The sequence below is a fragment of the Zingiber officinale genome, chromosome 7A, assembly GCF_018446385.1.
Source record: "Zingiber officinale cultivar Zhangliang chromosome 7A, Zo_v1.1, whole genome shotgun sequence".
NCBI lineage: Eukaryota > Viridiplantae > Streptophyta > Magnoliopsida > Zingiberales > Zingiberaceae > Zingiber > Zingiber officinale.
Window position 1 is genome coordinate 34,941,569 of NC_055998.1, and position 7,310 is coordinate 34,948,878.

General features: G+C 35.0%; 1 non-coding gene across 1 annotated transcript; it reads right to left on the reverse strand.

Annotated features, from left to right (window-relative positions):
• Window positions 1-6,987: 6,987 nt before the first annotated feature.
• Window positions 6,988-7,093, reverse strand: LOC122003178. Its single transcript, XR_006117843.1, has one exon. It is a non-coding gene; the product is annotated as a small nucleolar RNA R71 (small nucleolar RNA).
• Window positions 7,094-7,310: the final 217 nt, after the last annotated feature.

Here is a 7,310-nt window from a genome sequence, read left to right on the forward strand (position 1 = left end):
CTTAAGATTCGGGTCGGGTCGGAGGTCGCGGGTTCGAATCTCAGCCGAAACCTTTTTATTCCTAATTATTTTCTATTTACTACTACTAAAAATATTTCCACTCCTTTTTAATAAACACGTCCCTACTGGGTTTCTGGTCAACCGAGACAACTAAAGGCTTTGCTTAACCAGAGGTCTCCGTTTCGAACCTCGGCTTAATTTCTTTATTTTTTTACAACTTATTTCGTTTGGTAAAAATACCAAACGAACTCCAAAAATTGTATAAAAATACTCTAAAAATTTCTAAAATCTCTAGAATATTTCTAAAGCATTTCTAAATATTTATAATTACTATTAGGACCCGAAATGAGGAAATTGGGTTGTTACAGGTTTAGGAAAGACAACATCTATGCGATTAACTTAACCACTTCTTCAATTAAGTGTTATTTAACACAAAAAGAAGAAACCTGGTTATGGCATAGAAGAATGACACATAGAAACTTCATAAATATAAGCAGACTAAATGGACTAGTTAGAGGACTACCAAAATTACCTAACCTTGATTCAACCATATGTAATGCCTATCAACAAGGTAAGCAAACAAAATCTACCCATAAATCAACTAATGAATCACAAACCAACTCAATCTTAGAACTATTACATTTAGACTTATTTGACTCCCATGGAGTCAAATCAATAAATGGAAGTCTATACTATCTAGTAATAATAGATGACTATTCTAGGTTCACTTGGGTAAAATTTTAAAAAAATAAAGATGAAACTTTTGAAATATTTACAAACTTTTGTAAACAAGTTGAAAATAAAAAGGACCTTAAAATTAAAATAAATAGAAGTGATCATGGGGGAGAATTTAAAAATCATAATTTTAACAAATTCTATCTTGAAAATGGCTACCATCACGAATTTTCGTGCCCTAAAACCCTCCAACAAAATTGGATTGTAGAAAGAAAAAATAGAACCTTACTTGAAGCCTCTAGAACGATGTTAAATGAATAAAACTTACCTAAATATTTTGGGCCAGAAGCTGTTAGTACAGCTTGCTATGTACAAAACAGAACAACACTAAACAAAACCCATAACAAAACATTTTTTGAAGTTTATTACAATAAACAAACTAATATAAAATACTTTAGAGTGTTTGGGTGCCCAACTTTTATCTTAAACACAAGAGAAAATTTAGGAAAATTCACCTCCAAGGTTGAAAATGGAATTTTCTTAGGATACTCCCTAAATAGTAGAGGCTACAGGGTTTACAATAAGGTTACCTTAAGAATTGAAGAAACCACTAATGTGAAATTTGAGGAATCCAAACAAAACCTAGAATAAACACAACATCAATCAAGTGAATTTGTTCAAGAAAATAATAACTCTGAAGGAATCAACCAAATCCTAAGTCATGAAGAAGAAACACAACCTCAGGAGAGTCAACCCCCTAGAACAATAAGAATCAATCCAAATCACCCAACTGATCAAATAATTGGTGACCCATATCTTAGGATTCAAACTAGATATTCCTTTAGAAATCTAAGTCAAATATCTTTAATCTCAAAAATTGAAACCAAAACCATAGCCGAATCACTTCTTGACCTAGACTGGGTCATAGCTATGCAAGAAAAATTAGCTCAACTTGAGTGTAATGAAGTTTGGGACTTGGTACCACCACCCAAGAATAAGAAAATAATAGAAACAAAATGGGTATTTAGAAACAAACTAAGTGAAACTGATGAAATTACTAGAAATAAGGCCAGGCTAGTTGCTAAGGGGTTCAGTGAAGTGGAAGGACTTGACTACGATGAAACATATGCCCCAATAGGTAGACTAGAGTTCATTAGGATATTACTAAGTTATGCAGAACACAAAGGGTTTAGACTATACCAAATGGATGTTAAGTCAGCATTTCTAAATGAACTAATAAAAGAAGAAGTCTACGTAGGACAACCACCTGGGTTTGAGAGTCTAGAACACCCTGATTATGTATATAAATTGAAGAAAGCCTTATATGAACTTAAGCAAGCACCTAGGGCTTGGTATGAAAGACTAACGTCTTACCTAATCTCTAAAGGGTTTAACCAAGGACAAATTGACCCAACCTTATTTGTCAAATTAATAAAAGATGATATTTTTATAGCACAAATTTATGTAGATGACATAATCTTTGGTTCAACAAATTCAGAATTCTTAGATGAATTTTCAAGTTTAATGGAACACGAGTTTGAAATGAGTCTGGTAGAAAAATTAACGTACTTTTTAGGATTACAAATCAAACAAACAAATGAAGGTAACTACATTTATCAACAAAAATATACTAAGGAATTACTTAAAAAAATTTGGAATGGAAAACACCAAAGAGATAAAAACAACTATGGCAGTAAACACAATCCTAGATGATGATCCCAATGGAAAACCAGTTGACCTAAAACATTATAGGAGTGTGATAGGTAGCCTCCTATACTTAACTACAAGTCGACCAGATATCTTATTTGCAGTTAGTATGTGTGCCAGATACAAAACTTGTGCTAAAGAATCTCATTTGACTCAAGTCAAAAGAATCTTTAGATACCTTAAAGGAACAACAAATGTAGGTATTTGGTATCCTAGGACTAATAACGTTGAATTAATAGGGTACTCTGACTCAGATTATGCTGGATGCAAATTAGACCGCAAAAGCACAAGTGGCGGATGTCAATTATTGGGTCCATCACTTGTCAGCTGGTTTAGTAGAAAGCAACATTATGTTGCCCTATCTACAACTGAGTCAGAATATATAACAATAGGAGAGTGTGTTGCACAATTATTATGGATGATGCACACTCTAAAAGATTTCAACTTGAACCTCACAAATGTCAAAGTCTTAATTGATAACATTAGCTCAATTAACCTAACAAAAAATCCAGTGCATCATTCCAGAACTAAACATATTGAAATTATGCATCACTTTATCAGGGATCATGTTACTAAAGGGGACATTGAACTCAAATACATTGAGTCCAAATCCAATTTAGCTGACATATTCACAAAACCACTCCCTGAAAGTGAATTTAGCAATGTGCGTAGAAAGTTAGGAATGTGCTTAATAGACTAGGACTTTTTCAAAACTCAAAACTATTTTTTCAAAAATAATTGTTTTAAATTCTAGGTTAAAATTTTTATATTTTTTTAAAACCTTTCTACTTTTAGAATTTCAAAACAACTTTAGCCTTAGACTAGAAAAATCCCTTATATGTTCCCCCAGGACTAGTATTTGAGCATCTCACCAACACCTTAGGTTTACTTTGCTTGTGATTGACAAACATAGAAAGGGGTGAGATGTATAGGCCAATTGCCTGGACTTAAGATGCTTATGTCAGTGCATCAATATAAGTCTGGGCGTTAAATGCAAAATATACATTAATCAAGTTAAGTTATTCAGTTTAGTCAACCGCTAACTGATCACAATGAACTTAACTTGACTAACCATGTGAAAGGTGCTATCCTCTGATAGTCAGTAAGTACCTAATTGGTTAGACAACTATTTTAGATGTCAGGTTTAGGGGGAGGATTAAATCAACACTTAACACCAAAATTATTTTCTCCACCTTAAACATAATATCTTTTCTAATATTTTTTTTATTCAAATTTAATTTTGGATTCAAATTTAAAGTTTTTACAAACTTAATAAGTATTGAAAAGAAAAGTTTTCAAACTTAGTTTTTGAAATCTTATGTTTCAAATATTTTTTAAACTAGCTTTTATAAAATTAAATTCTTCAATTAGATTTTATAAACTCAGATTTTTTTTTTTCAAACTTAGTTTTAATCAGTTTTGAAAAGTAAATATCTTTTAAAACTCAGTTTTGAAATCTTTTTCAAATTTGAAAAATGTTGTTTGGAAAATCTAGCCTTGAAAACTTAGCCTTAAAATTTTGATTTTCAAAACTTATGTTTGAAAAATACTTCAAAATTGAAACATATTTTGAAAATTTACCTTGATCCTAAGATTCTTATACACTTATATTAGAAAATTAGCTTTTCAAATTCCTGATTAGAAATTCTCTTTTTGAGTTTGCAAAGTCATTGTTGAAAATTAAATTTGTTAATGATCCTTAAAAAATTGGCCACTCTTTCAAAACCTAGCTATTTTTCCAAAAGCTAAAGCTAATAATTTAAACAAGTCTTCAAAAATTTAAACTCTCCCAAGTTAACTAGACATCATTCCTTACATTTTTTTATGTATGCTGTATTTTTAAATGTTTAAATTATATCCTTGTTTGATGAATGCCAAAGGGGGAGGGATAGGTGGTTAAGTTAGAAAAACAAAATGTCAAAATTAAAAACTAACTTAAACCTCATGTTAGAACAAATTGTTTAACTTTCTACTCGCTTATTTTTACTAACTTAACCAGGTTGTCATTCCATCAAAAAGGGGGAGATTGTTGGTGTGGTTAGCACTAATGGTCTAACTCAGGTTTTGATGAATGAAAAATCAGGTTAAGTTAGGTTTGTCATGATCTAACACTCTGACCGAGTGTGCAGGATAAGTCTAGGCAGGTCGACGGGCTGACCGGATGTCTAGCACGAAGTCCAAGTGGGTCGATGGGTTGATCGAATGCTTGGCGAGAAGTCTAGCTAGGTCGACGGACTGACCGGATAGCTGGCGAGAAGTCCAAGCGGGTCGACGGACTGACCGGACGCTTGGCGAGATATCCAGACGGGTCGAAGGGCTGACCGTACGTCTGGCAGGTGAGTAAAGGTAAGTCACTAGAAGGGAGTGACTGTGAGGACGTGTTCCCGGGAAGGGAACATTAGGCGTCGATCCGGCTTAAATCCATTTCGGATATCTAAGTCGAGATCGTGACTAGATTCCGGTCTCGGAAAGACGGAATCTAAGTCTTACTCTTTTTTGTTAAACTTATGAACTGTGCGAACACTCTGTTTTGCAGGATATATATTATCTATTTGCCTCGGACTAACCTTGTTTTGCAGGAAAGATATTCCCTGGTAAAAGGTGGTCCAAGTGCCCGGAGGGGATCCAGGCACCCGGAAGGGATCCGGGTGCCCTGGAGGTGAATTTTATCCAAACACGTCGTCGCCACGTGGAGCTCACTGGTTGGACCTGCCATGTCCCACCAGGGCGCCCGGAGGGGATCCGGGGTGCCCTGAGCTTCATATAAAAGATGGGGTAGGGGTGGAGCTTCAACAACAACTCTGAATTGACGATCTACTCTTCTGTGCTCCTGCGATGCTGCAAAGCTTCGACAAATGCGCTGCTTCCTTTTTCTAAGTCTCTTATTTTGTCGGTATTGCTTTAATTGTTTTTTCATTAGCATTCTCTGTACTTAGTTTGTAATAACTTTCGAACTGCTAGTGAATTGCCCATCGAAAGCACCCTTGTGTGCGGGCCTTGGAGTAGGAGTCGCCAAAGACTCCGAAACAAGTAAATCCTTGTGTTCTCTTTGGCGTGTTTTCTTTTCCGCTACGCTTACTCTTGTCGAATTTTTTATAATCGCTATTCACCCCCCCCCCTCTAGTGAAACTTCACGATCCAACAATAAGTGTGCTTTACTTTATGTTTTGGGGTTGTTCCTCTCTCACAATGAAGTAGATCTCCTTTTCTATGGATGTAGGGGGTAGTTTTGGATAGGGTTTGATGTAAGACTCATGTTTGTACCTTTACTCATTGGATGATTTCTCTTGCTTCGTTTCTATTTGATATGCATGAGACTTGTTGCCTTGTCATGTTAATTGATTGAGTAGGAATTGCTAATTTCGTAAAGAGAGGATCTTAGGTCGTATACCCGAGGGGCCCTAGTGATAGGGGTAACCCGTGCACACCCATATAGAATAATCCCTTGAAAGGAAAGATAACTTCTCCACAAGGAAGTAAGAGACCAAACCAAACCCCTACTTTTATCTCTAATGATACCGATTAGATTTGTATTCTTGTGATCTACCGAGGTGCCCTAGTGACAGAGGTTAACCGTAACAGGATTTCACAGGGATCTTCTCTAATTAGTACTTAAGGATAGTAGCTTTAACTTCCGGCGAAGGTATGTTGATTGGCAATGAGTAAAAGATAGAACATGATACATCAGGTTCCACCACAATGAAACCAAAATCGTAGAATCCATTTCCCAAAGCTCAATTCCCTCCGAGATCGATTCTCTCATCCTTCTCTTTCTCTCTTCAATCACTCTCGTTAGTTTGCAAGCGCCAAAGCAAACTTTCGACCGTCTAGATAACTTACTTTGCGACATCTCTAGTGCTTAATCAACTGTCCCTGTGGTTCGACAATCTTATATATTACTGACGACGAATCCGTGAACTTGCGGAATCGTAACAAGCTTTTGGTGCAGTTGCAGCGGACTGTTCACATTAACATTAATAGATTAGTAATTGAGTTACTCTAGACTTGTGAATAGTTTTTATTTTTCCATTTTCATAATTCAAAAAAAATATTGCAATTTGTTTTCCATCATAATCTGCATTTTCTTGCTTGTCTTTAAATTCTGTATTTTTTTCTAGAAATTTAAATTTTGCATTTTGTTTCTTGTTTTTCATATAACATTTTATTTTTGTCTTTAATTTTTCATTTTTTTTCTTATCTGATAATTTTTTTTAGATACCATAAGCACTAACATGTCAAGCAGGTTCTTAAGAGATTTCTCTGCACCCATTTCTGCAAGATTTTTATCCCCCATTGTGCAGCCTCATATTGAAGCAGAAAATTTCCAACTAGACCCAAAGTTAATTTTCATGATACAAAGTCACAAATTTAGAGGAGAAGTATCAGAAAGTCCTTATCTGCACCTTGAGACATTTCTAGAGCTTTGTGATATGGTGAATTGTGAAGGAATGTCAGCAGATGCAGTTTGATTGATAGCATTTTCTTTCAGTATCAAGGATAAAGCAAGGACTTTGTTATATTCCCTCCATCCTCAAAGCATCACAAGTTGGAAACAATTGGAGAAGGAATTTTTAGATCATTTTTTCTCTCCAAGTAGAACAATTTATATGAGGAATTGCATCATAAATTTTGCTCAGGCATATGGAGAATCATTATTTGAAGCATGGGACAGATTCAATTGTCTACAAAGACAGTGCCCTCATCATAGTTTGGAGAAATGGTTGACCTTACACCTATTCTATAGGGGAATTTCTTTCTCAGATAAGTGTTTGTTAGATTCATCAACTGGAGGTTCTTTTATGGATAAGAGTGTAGATGAATCATATATATTGATTGATCAAGTAGCATTGAACCTCCATGAATGGTCAAGCAAAAGTTGGATGGAATCTCCCTCAGAAATTCAAGAAGTACAAGCCATATATATAAGA